A 17634-nucleotide genomic window follows, 5' to 3' on the forward strand; every position below is an offset into this window, starting at 1 on the left:
TTTACACACTTTAGCTGAATTTGTGCTCCTTTTACCTGTAGTTGTTATTCTAAAATGTGTTTGGGATGTTTCTGGGTGTGGAATTCTTTTCTGTGTGGTGAGGGGTGGGCGTGGCTACAAGCCTATGGTTTGGGATCATACGACGCTGCATAATTACTGTTATTATCTATATGGAATCATTCATGTTGCTAAAAATGTTATTTTCTATATCTCTGACCACCTCACCTCTTCGCTTGACATTTTGTTTGTTGTGCTCAAGGGTGTGTCAACGACGAAGGAGGTGTGAGTGGGGTTTACAAACACAGGGTCTACAAGGGCTGCAAAATCATAGTATACCTAGTATACCTACATAGTATACCTTTAATATTCAGTATCATCTGATGTTAACACTCACCATTGCCCCATGTGACAGAACAAAAATACATTATTATTATTATTATTATTATTATTATTATTATTATTATTATTATTATTAATTTTCTACCTACTTTGCAAATGGGGCCCACTTGCTAAAACTGAACATGTGATGGTATCAGAACCAAATCCTTCTTTTTGTACTCCCAAGACCCTTTTTATGTCCAAGACTCTGTTCTATATTTTAATATTCAGTAATTATATACATATACATATATACATATTCTTGACCTGTTTTAATGCATCTATAGTGACTGGAGATAAGCGTTGACACTAAGTTAAAAGCCGGTTGGAATGACAACCGATAGAGCACATACAGTAAGGAGGTCCAGTGGGCCAGATTGAGCCTGTCTGCTGTGACATCACTTCCTGTATTTACACAAGAACAGATGGCACAGCCTAGCTAATATGTGTGATATATTTTTATTTTGTCCAGCTAGTCCAGCTCTTTGACAAAATAAAAATATTAAGTAAAACAGAAAAATATGGCTCATGTATGCTAGAGAGATGATTTACTTCTTTTTTCTAAATTTTCCATTCATTAATAGAATGTAAGACTGAAAACATGAACGTGCATGGCTATACCGCTCTTTTGAGATTCGCTTTTATCTCACTCATTAAAAAACACATCCCATGATCCTTTTTGATGTATTTAGTCGTGAACAGATGAAGAACACAGCTCTGAAGGATCTGTCATCGCAGTTAATATGTAGGAGACAAAAAAAATCAGCTCCCACTCCCCCATTTCTCTTCAGTGTGTAATTCCCAATAGTATATGGCTTTGCTCATGCTGTAATCTCCCTGGCTGATCTACGTAAAATAGACATTTTTGCTTTTTGTATTTATATATACTTTTTAGCTTTATTGTGATACATTCTGAAACTACCTCATTTTCATTAGGATTCAAGGTAGGTTGTAATCAACAGGGAGTAGGATAGCATTATTGACTCCAGGTCAACAAGAAGTCAAGGGAATGACAGGGTAGGTTTTAATTGTCATTAATTGTCATTGGCTATGATTTTGCTGGCGTGTTCTGTTATCTAACAACAAAACAATAGTTGAACAACCTACGGCAAGGTCGAAATGGTAATGCTGCGGATAGCATTGTCGCCTCACAACATGATGGGGTCCCAGATTTGAATTCTGGCCCAGGTCATTCTGTGTGGAGTTTGTCCCCGTGTCCATGTGGGTTTCCTCTGGGTACTCTAATTGGAGACTCTAAACTGCCCGCAGGTTTGGAGAGAATTTAAAGATCAACTCCCAGAAAAGTGTTCGTTTAACTCTGGGCTAGAGTCACACATGTCCACTCAAATTAAGTTTATTCTAACTCCCAGAGTTCAATCCAAAGACCAAAATTTGTTGGGTAGAGAGAGGTGAGAGCTGGATCCCAGCGAACTGAAACCTCCATGACCATGGGCACGGCAGCCACCAATATTGTGCCACCCACCAGGGCTACAGACCACAGTCAGCACTGGCACAGACTTGATTTTGGACCTATCCCTGCACCAGAACGGTGACTTAACTGGATGCATCACCTAGCAGCTCCTGTTCATATTTTCACTTCAGAGCACAAACTCAGAGTTGCATCCATTCCAATTACTCTTGCTGTTTTTCTACAACTTTGTAAAGTGTCTTTGTGACAGTTCTCTGCATGAAGCCCTATGCAAGTGGATAAAAATTCTTATGTTCTGCACACAGAAGTCCATTTTTATCTGTCTCTGACCTAATTAACAATGCTATTTTAAAAAAGCCTTTTGAAAGTATTAGCCATCATTATGCTCAGTATGGTGCTTGGAACTTCAACTGGACCAATTTGAGAGCCGTTATTTGGATCCTAAAAGTTTGTGTTTGATCTATACCCAGTCAGAATACTGGTTTGTCTAATGAGCTGGTTGAGCTTTGTGAATTAGCTGTTAGTTTTGTACATGCAGAATGGGCAATGGGGTTCTTAGGAATGTTTTCCATGGCAAATGTATCACGGCATCCCTGACATATGCGGCCAGCGAATTACTTTTGTGTTCCATATAAAGATTTTAAGGATAACTGCATTGTTTTGTGCGCCTCATTAGAAGGCACGGTATACAAAATGTGATACCTTAAAAACCAAGGTATCACTTGTATTCACAAGTAAACTGATAATTATAGTTAATAAATCAACTTCATTACTTTTACTGTTCCTTTCAGAGTATTGCATTATGCAAAGCTATCATAATTGCCCAGTTGTGTACAACATGCAAACAACAGCATTACATTTTTGGGGAGTTCTCCACTTACATAATCTCAGAGCCTTATATTATGCATCATTTGGAGGAAATGCAAATCCATAATATTGCAATTAAAGACAACTGAACAAGCAGTCTCAGATCCCAGACAGTCAGATCTCGAGCAATCTCAAGATTCAACATCCCACAGCACTTTCTGCAGCAGCAATAGCCAAATCGTGGATTTAGCAGTGTTGATACAGTGTGTGTCTGATTCTCACCCTGGACGCTGAGTTCTTCAGAACTAGTGCCACAGGAACACTTTCACGGTTGTGCACACGGCTGAAAGGTTCTTGCCCCATTGCAACCCATTATGAAATGCCAACTTTGATATAAAAAATAAAGTCATTCTGATCACATTTTGGTTCATTTTTGCTACATAACGATTGCAGCTAGAATATTAATACAAGTATCAATGTAGTTCATTTGTTTTTAGAGCTGAAAGGAAAATATATCCTCCTTATATAAGCCACATAGGAGGTAATCTGAGGTCAGCTCTTTTGGCCATTGTTAAACAAATTTCCCTGGAGTGGGCATGTGAATCAAAGAATTTCACACTAATAATAATAATAATAACAATAATAAATAAATAAATAAATAATACTAATAATTTACACTTTTTTTGACTTTACAGTTTGAATTATCTCCTCCACCTGTAGACCCACCTTTACTGAGATGTGATTTGTCAGAAGATAGCCCAAACTTGGGCTGTTCATCTTTCTGAATGCTAGAGATATTTTCTAGGTTTACAGTGGATAGGTACTGCGTGCGCCTGTAGTATAAGCCTGTGCAGTAGGACTATAATTCTAACAATATTGTCATATGGCCTTACTCTACAAACATTTATTGACATATATAGTATCCATATTGTTAATTTGTTTTACTTACAGTTGCATTTGAAATTGTACTTAGTAGTTGAAATCACATTTGACAATGGTTCTCTGACCTCTGATCTTTTTGTGAGATGCACACTGTGGTGGGAGGATTTCCATAGTGAATGGGTTTTCCATTGCAGCATAATTTAATTCTGAATTGTTTATTCATTTACCCCTTGACTGCAACACAGCCTGGTTCGTCGGTGCTTAATCCTATAAGCTGCTTTGCCCGCAGTAGATCATGCCTACTACTCTATGAGCTGTGCCTTTTTTATTCATTTATCTGTTTGATTTTCAATCTGCCTTCACAGAAATCTTAATAAATTGAATATTCATAGCATTTCATGACCTTCGCATTGGTGGCACAGAGCCAGACCAGCTTTACTGCTGTATTAATTTAAGCACTTATTAAAGTAGTATTCGCACTTTATTGGAACATCTTTTCGTTTTTTTCGTCAACCGTTTGCTGATCGCAGCGGTTAATGGAACTGGTATTTACTGATATTTAATGTGTGTTGTCTCGCAGTTTATGTGGGGGAATAACACACCTGTTCTTTAAAGGCAGAGTCTTTCTTTAAAGACAGAGAGACAGTAATGCCGGGGACAGCAGTGCCTCTGTGACATTCTGCCCTAAGTAAATCAATGGACAGAGTTTGGGTGATTGATCCGCTCTCTGTACCCCCTGCTCCTCCACACTGTAGGCTGCTTGTTTTAGTGCACCATTTGGAGCCAGCTGGGACCGAACCCGCAATCTACTATCCTTTGTCCCATCGCTCTGTAAAACTGCCAGGGCTCAACCTGCACATAACAGGATAGGATAGCCTGTGGTGAGTTACATTCTTCTGTGCTAGAGCACTGGGTCATTTCAGTCTTTGCGGGCTTATTGCTCACCTTGCGGCTTTAGAGATGGCCACTGACATCACTGGGTCATGACCTGGTCAGGAGCTTGAGTTCCAGTGCTGTTGAGAAACATTTTAGGACCGCCGGTCTTCTCTTACACAAATGAAACACTTCCTTAATTAGTTTTTTTTTTTGTATCCTGTCTCATGTGTATTTATTTTTGTTGTTAATGAATGGATGCATGCTGGTTGAACTCGTCATGTTTTATAGATCAAAGGGGGACTTGTTTATTTTCCTGTTTCATTTTTTGGAGTCACTGGAACTCCAGAGACCACAAACCACAGGCCCTCCAGGACCCCTCAGGGGAAGATAATCAGCGAGACACCAAACAAGTGACTGTAAGGCTGCAGATAATTTGGGTTACAGACAACTGTGCTGCTTATAAAACATAACTAGGCACTTTCATAGCTGTGTTTTCTGTGTCTCTTTCTTTTGCTTGAATCATGAATCTATATGTAGATATTCAGGTCATAACACTTAACTTCGGCTAGAAATAGCTGTACAAAATAAGTAATTGTACCTTACTGAACCCGTGTTCAGCAGTTGTCTACGATCATGAAAATGCACTTTTGTACGTCGCTTTGGATAAAAGCGTCTGCCAAATGAATGTAATGTAACTTAACTCATTTTATATCACACAAGCACAGGGAAAGATATAGGACATATTTAGCTGGGCTTTAAAATTCCTTTTTTCATTAAATATTTAATAATGTTATGGATCTGAAGTATATTCGTAAAACTGTTATGAATGTTTTAAGTTATTTTCAAGTAAGAAAATGTCATTTTGTTCATCCTTTCTGTTATTATGATAACAGTCCATTGTGATATATTTGTCCTACTTTCTGTGCTGTGTGTCTCCCCTGAGCATAATGGGGGTAGGGAATAGGGGTCCTTTTGGTCACTTTGTTTTGAACATTTTGTTTTATAGTCCCTCACCCCTTCAAAACAAATTCCCCCCTCCACTGAAAATAATCTTCCACTGTAGCCATTGTATATTACTATATTGGTGGACTCCCCTCCCCCTTATCTCAAATTGTTTAGGCCCATGTGAAGTGTAAATTCTCAGGGAGCACTGTAGTTTGATTGTAAGCACTTCAATTCACCACCCCAAAGCCAGTGGCTTTTTTACACTTCATGAGCTGCATAGTGTAATATAGGTGAACTAACTTCCTACCAGTCAGAGAAGAGGGACACATCTCAGAGTGCTCATTTTAAGTACCAGGTGAGCATCAAACAACTTTTATGTATCAGTAGCCAAGGAACCTTGGCTGGCTTGGCTACCAGCTGTACAGTAACTGTTCAGAGGCCATCATTAGCTTAATGGTGTAGGTCACACCTAAACGTATGATGTCAAGGCTAGGAAATGTGCTCTCTTCACCACCAGCAACATCATCACCACTACCCATGCATCTGCATACTCTCTTACATTGTCATAACAACCTCCAAAGCTCATATTTGTTCCACAGCCCAGCCAGAACCTCGCTTCTAGCACAGTTCCATGTTTGTCAGCACAAATCAGGTTCTCACACATGACACCTCCTCGTCTTGCCATGTTGTCATTTTAGGATGCAATGCATGCTGGGGTATCTGGGTTGTTTCCTGCCTTTCCATAAATTAGGGTCAAAGGTTCATACCAGTGGCAGCTCTTGTTTCATAAAGCAACCCCCCCCCCACCCCCAGATCAGAGTGGGCTTTCCATGGAGGAAGAGGATTAGAGCAGAATTACAGAATTTACTGTGGATGCTTTCAGTTTATGAAGCCATTTTAAAATATGTACTTTAATGCTGCTGTTAGTGCTGCTGGAGGTGACTGTGATAATGATGGTGTGATCTCTTCCTTGAAATATCATTACACTTTCTAAGCAGGTCTGTGTGTGGCACTGCATAAAACCTGTGTCTTTATATCCAGTCACTGAGCTCTACGGTGGATTGTTTTGTCATCAACATCTCTGGTTACAGTATATTTTAAATAGAATACTACCTAATGTCCAGCTCTGAGTCATATGGGGGCACTTTGCACCATACCATCAAACTTCATCAGGGTGCTATTCTATCTCAAGGATGTTTACATGTCTACATTTTTGCCCAAACAAGGCTCTACTCATTTGACTTTCTTCATACTTTGGATATATTACATGAGATTGTTGTCTCAATTTTCTGCACATATTGTTTCAAGAAAAGTCTACTACAAATGCCCTGAAGTGGATTGTTCATTTTTGGAAATTGGGATTCTAAGCATTTCAGTATTTTCTCAGAACATTCTCTTAAAACACTTTTGTTGAGTAAATAACATGCAATGCATCCTGACATTTTTATTTATTTTTCTTAGCCATACTCATATACTGTATATTACTTGTTCTGCAATGGTGAAATGAATTGCATACTTTAAATATCCTTCATAATTCAACTTGTGAATGCATCTGCATATAAAGATGCGGTTAATTTATTTTATAAGACTTTATTGGCACTGATATTATATTATACTGCTTGTGTGTGTGTGTGGGGGGGGGCGGGTCTGGGTGTGTGTAAAACTGTCTGTGTGGGTCAAAGAGGACTTGTCAGTGTACGTGTGTGTTTGTGTGTGTGTGTGTGTCCATAAGAGGACTACCTCAGTGATGTGTGTGTGTTTGTGTGTAAGAGGACAACAACAGTGATGTTTGTGTGTGTGTGTGGGTGCGAGGGTCCATACTTGATACTGGGGATGAGATTCTCAAACATGCCCTGCACGGGCTGCCCATTAATGCAGAAGGTGTTTGTGTGTGTGTCTGTGTGTGTGCGCACACATACATGTGCATGTGTGTATTTGTATTATTTGTGCTTATGTAATACATTATGCTCACCATGATTAGTAGCCTTCCTTCCTCTCTCCCAATGAGATTTATTTCTGTGACAGCTAATCCCTGTCCTTTGGGATTCCCCTCTTCAAGAAGAAAAATATGAAAACCAATCATGAAGAAATTGTGAACAATAGAACATTTTTAGAAGGGGGTCAATAAGGATATAATTGGTACATGAAATAGTTGAAAGTGATGGCCCATTGGTCTCCTGTGGGAAGAAGCTCTGCCCAGAAATAATTGTGCTGGCTTCCTGAGCAAGACTGATGTTTCTCTCTATAAATCAAATCGTATGAAAATAGTAATGTGTACATCCACTCACTTTATCTTCACTAATGAATTGAACCCCATTTCGACTGAAAATGGTTGGCCAGTAGGCTGCATGAGCAAAGGAGATAAAATAAAGTGGCTTCATTTCATTAATCAATTCATACATTTTAAACATAATTAGACCCACTACTTGTTGTAATTGGAGAAACACAAAATATGTGTCAAAACATGATATCAATGTTGGCTGCAATGTTGTCATCCCTTGCTCTAGAAACTGTCTGTTGATCCCTTACATGCTTACATTTGGCAGTACACAGTGGGCACAGCCTTCACACATTTGCCAGGAACTGTCTGGCTTTTACCCATAGTCCTGTCAAACCAGGCACCGAAGAGAGTTCGGATTCATTGGTACTTTCTGCTTGTTTGTCAGGATGGCAAATGCTAATGCTAATACATATTCTGTGCAGGAGATAGAAGACGCAGTGATTAATAATTATATTTATAAGACTGTTTACATGTGTGCCTGTTAAGTGTTGCATTAAAGACTTGATAAAGATGCCGTACACATTTCAAAATACACAACGTGCGCATTGTTTTACGTTATGTGTTTAGATATGAACTAGAAATGAGCTGAGAACAGAGATGGTCCCATCTGGTACCAATGACAGATAAATGAGTTATTCCATGTGGCCTCATTATTAGCGACAGAAGTGAGTGTGTCTTCTATGGGTGAAGTTGTATAATTAACTGCCTGTGTGTGGGGGGCTGGGGGGGAGGGGCTGGGGGGGAGGGGGGAGGGGCTTGGGGGTGGGGAGTCAGCTAGACCCAATGGTGCTCTAGGTGAGAAAGGTCAGAGAAACCCTCATGGGCTGACCTTTTAAAATGCCATTCAGTACATCTATAAAAACCAAGCCCTTCCATCATGGGGAAATCTGTATCACTATGGACAGTACTGCTGCCAGTCCAGTTAATGTCATGTGTCTGCAGGATAGACAATGATTTTTTACTTACCCTTAGAAAACAACATGTGTAAAACTAGTGACATATAGAGGGTTTTGCAGTATCTAGCAGTATCTATGGTACATATGTCCCTGGATCTTTGGTACATCATTATGATGAAAGACGCATGTTTTCTGGAATGATAAACCTCTCATCTCAGTGGAACTGTATGCTCTGGGGGGAAAATCTCATGTGACGTAATGTTGGGTGAAATCCTCCCAAACACAGTCTGAACATGAAAAACGCATTTAAGCACAGACAGGATAGAGCTTCCATACTGTCGCTGGCTGGAAAGGCTGGGTACATGTTCAGTGGGAATGATTTTATTCCACTGATGTTAAATCATGGTCCCTTTCTAATCCTCTTTGTCTCATTGCAAGCCCTAAATACCCATCACCACCAGCTGTGAATCAAGCAGGCTTCCATAGATTTACTGTGGAAATTTCTGTCAGATTATTTTACATTTTCTGTGCTGTTATCCCTGTCTGTAATACCAGATTGGGACTATGTAAGAGTTGGGGGAATTACAGTATATTCCGCAGTATAGAACTAATGTCTGCACACTATATTAAGTAGATGAAAAAGCAAGTTAAAGAGGATTGGTTTGAAAACGCAAAGAAACCCCTGTCTCTCTTAGAGGATGAGACCTTTAAGGTTTCTTTATGACCCATTACACTTTTTAGGTCATGTCTCCATATGCATATTTGCTTCGAAGAGAATAATTGGTCTCTTATCTTGGCACTATGTGAACAACCCCGTGGTTTGCTTAGAAGAGAAAGAAGATGATTTCCTTTCATGCAAAATGTGGTTTAGAATTTGATTAAACAGTGCTAAGCTCTTGCCATCACCTCCCGTCATCTGTGCTGGGGATTGGGGATGCATCATGAATGGAGCGAGAATATAAGAATCTTTATTTTGAGTCGAATCAGATGGTTTCTCCCCACCATCAAGATAAGCACGGTATCTAAAAAAGCATCAGCTTCAGCTTGTAGAAGTGTGGTGCCCTGTCACATGCATAGAATATACAGTAAAGGTGCAGTCAATATTTTCTGAAATGTTTAATTATCAATTTATTTATTTATTTATTTATTTTTGACTAGCTGAAAGTGCATGTACAGGTATATAATCAACTATATGTATTTAAGTGGACCGTTGGGTTTAGTTGCATTACTGGTGGTCTGCTAGGGATGTAGTCATCATAGTCAAACTGCACTGTCAGCTCCAAGCCACTGTGGAGATTTCATCCACCACTGCATTTCTGAGCATAGTAATTATAACAGAGCTGCTGGAGCAAAATGTGCTTGCTTTGAGCATAAAATTTCATATGTGGCTACACAGGAACATCGTTATCCTTGGAAGGAGTCTCACCCATTCTGTTCAGTGTAGGGGAAACGGGGATTAGGTTTAATAACCTTTCCTGGGCCTGTTATTGATATCCAATGAAGTCTATCAAAAGTTTCCAGCTCATCCCCAAATTATTTTCTATAGCCCCTGACCCAATCCCCTGACCCTTCTTAGACAAAATGGCAGAGAGTGTAAATCTAATCACAAGGCAGCATGTGGGTGGAGCCGGTTAATGTGACACACAGCTCGATCTGTAGATCTCAACATCACAGACATACACTAGATCTGCACTAATAAAGAATAGGTTATTATGTCTTACATTTCAATGACTTAGAATTAAAGTTGTATTATCACATCCTTCCTATTGAGTGTGATTATGTATGTTTAATACAAATTCAAATGTCTATCATTTTAATTTAGATTTTGCTGTAATTCTTTTATGGGAACAGTTCAACCAGTTTCTGTCCCACCTCAAAATCAGGGTGAAATGACCACAATGAAAATAATTGCATTTTCAAATTTTTTTTGTTGTTGTTATTTGTTGCATAAACCTGAAAATGTGCTGAATGAAATTTTCTGTAAGTTTAGTTGTTGCACAACACATGGTTTGATATATTTAAAAACATTCAGAGAGGGGGCTCCCAAGTGTCCTAATTAGCTGAAGATAGAGTCCCCCTTAATTGGCCGTAACCTCTTAGAGGAAGGGACAGTTTCGATTAGCATGGAAGGTAGCTCCTGTCTCGTTGCACAGTATGATAAATTAAATACCTCTGGTCGGTTGTCTACCTGCTATCTGCCTGGATTGCAGAGAGAAACCATTTCAGTGGCCGCATGTGCTGGTGTGCACACTTCTGCATTGGCAGGGAATATTTCAGTACGGGAGTGTTGATGAGTCATTTCAAAATGGAAGAGGGAGGATGTGGAATAAGCATGGATTTTTAGAAAAATTCTAAGCTACAGTGAGGAACTAGATGGGGAAATGTTGGTGTGGCTGGTCTCTTGTACCCTGATAGCAATATTGTCTTTGAAGTACAAAAAACTGTTCAGTGTTGAATGACCAGGGGCCAGGTGTTTAACCAAATCTACTGGCCAGTGGGACTACTCATCATAGTTAGATAGAGCAATCATTTGAGACAAAGCCTAACATGGTTGGTCAAAAATCTCTGGAGAGTCATTGCTCAGACATAAATTTCAAGGTGTGGTTTAAACCCCTGTATACTGTGATATCAGTTCTGTTCATCATTGCTTATTTAAAATAGAATGGTTTGTGTGGCCTTAATATCAATAAAAGAGGAACTGAGGCAGCCAAATAAAATATTTATTTGTGGGTGTGTGGTGAGGAGTCTCCAGTCTGATCCTAAAGCTGTAGACTGTCTGTGACTGCCTGTGATATGGATTTCATTCTATTACTGTCTAATTGAAAACCGAACCACAATGCTGTAATTTCTTTTCAGTTCCCTCATTCTCTTGCACAAGTGCTGTGTCTCCAAAAAAAGTCTCTGTGAAGATTTTCATTTTTGTAGATACCCTCTTGGATTCAATGCTAGTGAGTAATCCATTTACATGGCCTTTGGTGAGTGCTCAATGCACATTTATTGAAGTTTGTCTGTCTCTTGTATTGCTTGTTCTCATGCATAGGCTTTCAATTGGATGAAAAGGTGGTGGAATTAATATGCTGTCTTTTCAGGATCAGATCTGTTTCAAAATTTTGAGTAAGAAAGGTGTCTTACACTAATATAATTTCAGCAAATTATCTACCCAACAAACATAGATTGGATGAAAAGATGAGTGCCATGGAATATGATAACATTGCATTCCAGTCTCAGCTAAAATGTTACAGATACAATTAATTAGCCTTCATTTGAGCTCAAATAGTTAATGTGGTCATTATGCAAACGCAAGAGCTAAATGCAATCTACATAAGGTAATGATGTTACAAGGACCCCAATCTGTTATACACACTTTGTCTATATTTTTGTATTCATTGACCTTTTCATGGGTTTATGCCTCCATGTTTACTGTGCTGTGCAGGAAAGAGCTTGTTAGACAAGTAATGCAGCTAAATGTAGAGAACAGAGAAGAAATTGCATGAGGGCTTCTTTTTGTTGTTGATGTTATTATGTCATGGGTACTCACAACCTACATATCTTTCTTTCGATTAACATACCAGGGTGTTGAACAAGTAACTATTTCATCCTTTTGTTAAAATTATAGTATTATTATTATTATAGCATAGTATTTACTATAATGTAATGATGACACTATCTTCATTCAATGAAAGAACGCTATATCTGTTCTTTTCTTTCCACTGGTTCCAAATTGAACAAACAAATCTTTTTGAACAATTCATTTTAAACTCAGTAAATACCGAAGTAAATGGTATGTACTGAAACTAAATTTCTGCTCCCGATTATAATTTAAGTTAAAGTCCTTTGCCAACAAATCTTTGACTGGAATTGTACAGGTTTATTCTTTTATTATTTAAAGTACATTATAAGACCCTCACTTGCCTAGCAAGCATTAGTAGGATCTTTTCTATATGCTATGATGGTACACTGTTTTGAATTAGAATTATTTGTTCATGTATTTTTTTTAATTATTTGTAATTTAATGAGCTTGTTAGTGTCTCACATTTGCAGAAGATATTGTTGCAAGGGCAGGAAATTTACATTGCATTATGCAGAATTAAGAAGATGTGTGAAGGTGCCATCATAAACTGTACCTGCTTTTAATTGGTATACCTATGGTGGTATTGCTTATGATTTTCCCAAACGAGAAGTATTTATAGCTAAGAATGCAGAAAAGCCATTTTGAATTATGTATTTGGTCAAGCTTTCATATGTGTGAAGCCATTGGAGATGTCTTCCGACATGTTAAAACCATTTACAATAACAGCATAACCAGTAGCAGACCACAATTAAGATAGCAAAAATGAACTCTGTGGCAGCTTCCGTGAGCTGACATTTGCTAACTGAGGGAGGACATCTTTCATTCATACAGTAAATGATGGCTGTCTGGATTTTCAGGTGCTATGAAAGGGTTAGGGTTAATTACTACATTATTTAATTACATTTCTCTGCAGAACTACACTCTGCTCAGGCAAAGGAGGAATAGTATACCTGTACATGGAATATTATCCTCTGCCTTATTTCTCAAAAGGACATATGGTAAATGGACTGCATTTATATAGCGCTTTTGTCCAAAGCGCTTTACAATTGATGCCTCTCATTCACCCATTCACACATCAACTGTGAAAGGATGCCATGCAATACCAATTAGCTCGTTGGGAGCAGTTAGGGGTTAGGTGTCTTGCTCAGGGACACTTCGACATGCCCAGGGCGGGGGATCGAACCGGCAACCCTCCGACTGCCAGACAACCACTCTTACCTCCTGAGCTATGTCACCCTATGTCACCACATATAAACCTGGTGGTAGTATGAGCTACATCCTTTATACATCCCTATACATATGATGTTCATGGTGTTTCCTAAAACCCTTCAAAATTAAGTGGCACTTAAAAACAATTTTACATTCATGAACGTTCTGAACCTCTCATAGATTTCAGGCTGAATTGCCGTCATTAGCTAAAAATGAGGCCCCAGTCCTTATATTACTGGTTCGATAAAAGAATGTTTGACAGAACAGAGCTGACAGGGCGGAACAATTTAGGTGTTGGAGGGTTTGCTGTTGAGCTCGTGATCCACTGTCAGTCATTCGCCATCGTGAGCTGCAGTATTTCACATTGCTTTGATCTGTACGAGGGTTGTAATTTGTGATGACCCAGAGCCCTACAGTAGGGGGATCAGATGGCAGTTTGAGAGTGGTGCGAGCTTCGCATGCAGTGCAGATGGCCTTGCTGATTGCACGACAGAATGACATGAGAATATGACATGAGGAGACCTTGGACAGACAACCAAGAAGATGTGCACTGTATGAAGTTATCCTGCATGCCAGTTCTGTCGGCAGTGACTTATGTCATTTTGAGCAGTGGTTTCAGAGAAAGCAGCCGTTGCTACTGTATTCAATATTTATGCCTGTTTATATCAGAAAGTTTCAAGGTATTTTTTAAAATCAATGAAAGGTATAAAGCATGCTATTAAGTCTGATTCCGTCCATAAAAATGGTATACGCCGACTAAAATAATACCAAATACGCAGATTACAGAACAATGCTGGTTGTCACCCATGGTATAAAAATCAACAAGCTTCATTCCTTACGGAAGATATTTCACAAAATTTATTCTAGAATATACTGCATCTTAGTTCTATTAAATGTGACATATACTGATGTAGAGGATGAATGTGAATAGTTTAAGGAAGCACAGAAATCCTTCCAGGTATTTGATAAGCTATTTTTTTTTCTCAGTTAATTGAATTACCAGGGAACCAATATCTGTCATATTTAGAGGGAAATATCTGCTCCATAAAGAAAATTCCCAGTAGCAATTATTGATATTTAGCCACAGGATGCAGAGTGCAATATACTAATCTGCAGTGCGTCTCTGGTGGACTTAATGAGCAGTAAAAGTGATTGATGCACCCCAGGCAGGCTATCTCCTTGACAGGCCCTTACCCTGCTGACAAATTCTGTCCCTGAGTGCTCTATCCGCTGTGCTTGTCACCCCGGCATTGTCAGTTATGCTCAGTCACCAGCCCTGGCGTAAGGTGAAGCGTGTTTTCAGATCTCACGGTGTGCTGACTGGGTAGTACCATATCATTCTGACATATAGTACTGTACCAACTTAGTGTAAGATGGACCCTTTGCGAATGTGACGTGTTTATGTATTTTTGATAAAGCTTTCATGATGGCGGGAGGCAGTGTAGTATAATGGGTAAGGACCTGGGCTTGTAACCTAAAGGTTGCTGGTTCGAGTCTCGGATAGGACGCTGCTGTTGTACCCCTGAGCAAGGTACTTAACCTGCATTGCTTCGGTATTTATCCAGCTGTATAAATGGATGCAATGCAAATGCTATGTGAAAATGTTGTGTAAGTCCGTCTGGATAAGAGCGCCTGCTAAATGCCTGTGATGTAAGGAGCTAAGGTCTGCTCGTGCTAATGCCTGCCATGATTTCTGATTCCAGCTTACATTCCAGACTGCAGGCCGTGATCGCAGCCACTGGGTGTGACATCGTACAATAGCAGTGGGACTGTGTGACAGTCAGCATGACCCCATCGCTGGTGACCCCACCGACGAGCGAGGATGGAAACCTGACCTAAAGGGATTCCTGTCTCACCGCCCTCACCATTACACTGTGAGTGCTGCATTACTGTCCAACAGCCACATGGAGATCAAACCCATGAAATATTTATGTATGAATTTTTTTTCACAGCACTGCTTGACCATTGGAAATTGGGAGTGTAATGGATAATATACTGTAGCCATTGCTCAGCTCCAGATTTACTTTTGTCCAGCAAGATAGGAGCATGTGCCCTGAGCACCTCTGGGGCAGCTGGCTGTGCGATCTGCTGGATTAATGCCTTTAAAATTAGTGCTCCGGAAGATGCTGTTGCATTTGTGTGAGCGTGCCAAACAGACACTCCTCTGCCCTTTTTGGCACAGATTAAGCAGATTAAGTAGGGCGGTCTCAGCAATGGCCTGTCCAGGGTGTATTCCTGCCTCTCGGCCAATGCACGCTGGGATAGGCTTCAGCACCCCTCGCGACCCTGCCCATGATAAGTGGGTGTAGATAATGGATGGTTGGATGGATGGATGGATGGATGGTTTCAGCAATGGGCTACCACTGATCCAGTTGTTTTGTGATGTAGTGTTTAGTATTGTTCGGTTTGCCAGTCAGTTTGGATTGAGTCTTTAAAGTTTGGAATAAACCTGGGTTAATGCCGCTGATCCATACCCTTTGAGAAAAGGATATAAGACAAGCTGTGCGCATGAACTAACAGAGGTGGTGTTGGATCCTTGATAGTGCATCAAGCCTGAGACTGAGATTCAGGACCAGGAGGCAAAGCGCAGAATTCTTGTTTAGCTCCGCATCGCGTTGTTGGATGTTATTGCATCCCTTTCCATCACGGAAGTGAGTGTCTGCAGCATGAGTCATTGGGGCAGTTGGCTGCACCGTCCCACTGGTAGATTAATGGTACTAAAGCCAGGGGAGACAGAATTACATACAGCCAGTCTGCCAAGAGGAAACTACAGTTAAGTGGGTCTGCCAGGAAATAATAATTTGACAACAGTGAAACTGGTGACTGTGCACGTTCCTTTTCTATCAGTATTAAGGCATTTAACATCTTTTTTGCATGCTGTGAATGTGCATGCCTGTTACAAATGTCAATTTCATAACAAAAAGACAAATATCTGCATGTACAGCTCTTGTTTGCGTGTGCTATATTATGATAGGTGACTGGCAATTAATTACACCAAAGAAGTGATAAATCGACATTATGCTTCAGCTTTAAACTGCTATACTTTGGGGTCTCAACCATTCAGTGGTAGGGAAAATGTCATTTGAACTTTCACTTTGCCCAATTGTTCTGTATTTATTTATTTTATGAAAATTGGAAAGAGGCAATACTGTGATCCAAGGATTTCCCTTGAGTCTCTCTTTCTGAACAGATCAAGGGTAGAACTCAGCCCACTAATGCAAACCTCAAGGGATAATAAACGAGCACAATGCACTTTAAATGCAGTACAGCATTGTGTCTCCATAAATTCCTAAACATAGAACTCTGGAATTCTTAGAAAATATAATTTGAGGTATACTCTCCTGATAAATAAAACATTTTCTGGGATTTTTCATTAGAATTGCCTTGATTTTGATTTGACTGATTTAAATCAATATAGGGCTGTAGATTAAAATAATAAAATATCTTCTGTTGAAACATTTAACCTTTTTCATTACTTCATCATTCACTAATTGCAATAATAAATAAATACATAAATAAATAAACAAAGGCACATAATTTATATTATAAGTTAACTTGTACAACTATGGTGATGCTTTAGGTTTAACACCGCCAACAGAAAAACACAACAGATAAAGGCTGTATGTCAAAACACTTGGACTGTCCCATCATAAAATGAGAAGAGCCATTTTTGGAGACAAGTCCATTTTTATTGATAATGTTTTTTGTAAATTTGTAGCAATTCAGCTATTCCTGATCATGCAGTTTATTAAGTGATTTGGCCAGTTACTGAATCATCGATCATTCTGTGACTCTGATGATGATGGGGCTGATCTGGTTAGCATAAAATCCATCCAGGCTTCACACCTGTGAATTTCAAGTTCTTTTGTAGTCAATTGTTTATTATATGTATGTTACTGAAAATGTGGATCTATAATGAGTCGTGTCACTCTAGAAAGGGGAACAAAATTCACATTTTTATATGTCAGGAACCTTACATGCATAATTTTCCTGCCTCACCCCCTCCCACTCTAGTCAATGGCACAAGGTGATGTGAAGTGCCAGAAAAATGAGAAACACTCAACAAAAAGAAGCCCTTTCTCTTTTGGAGAGAGGTCTCTGGCAACTTGAAGTCTCCAGCAATCATGGAAAACCTTGTGAGCATTTGAATTTGTAGTCTGTGCATTGTGAAAATTTAACTGGTTGGAACTACATAAAATCTACAGCATAATGAAGCTGGAGTTGACAAGTAATTTCAGGGACGATGGCTTGCTAAATATGTTAGTCTCATGCTTTTTGCTTCATTAGACAATCTCATCTTTAATGAGCATACTCAGGAGGCTATATCAGCATCTTGATTTTTTTTTTTCTTTCAGTTATG

General features: G+C 39.4%; 1 protein-coding gene across 1 annotated transcript in view; it reads left to right on the forward strand.

The window, feature by feature from the left end:
- LOC135257215 (leucine-rich repeat and fibronectin type-III domain-containing protein 2-like) overlaps positions 1–17634 on the forward strand; it is an 89115-nt gene that overhangs the window by 34055 nt on the left and 37426 nt on the right. Inside the window, exon 3 of the mRNA XM_064339722.1 lies at positions 14978–15148. The gene's annotated coding sequence lies outside the window, so the exon portion shown is untranslated. The remainder of the gene's footprint in view (positions 1–14977; positions 15149–17634) is intronic.

Source organism: Anguilla rostrata, chromosome 6 (assembly GCF_018555375.3).
Source record: "Anguilla rostrata isolate EN2019 chromosome 6, ASM1855537v3, whole genome shotgun sequence".
Classification (NCBI taxonomy): Eukaryota; Metazoa; Chordata; class Actinopteri; order Anguilliformes; family Anguillidae; genus Anguilla; species Anguilla rostrata.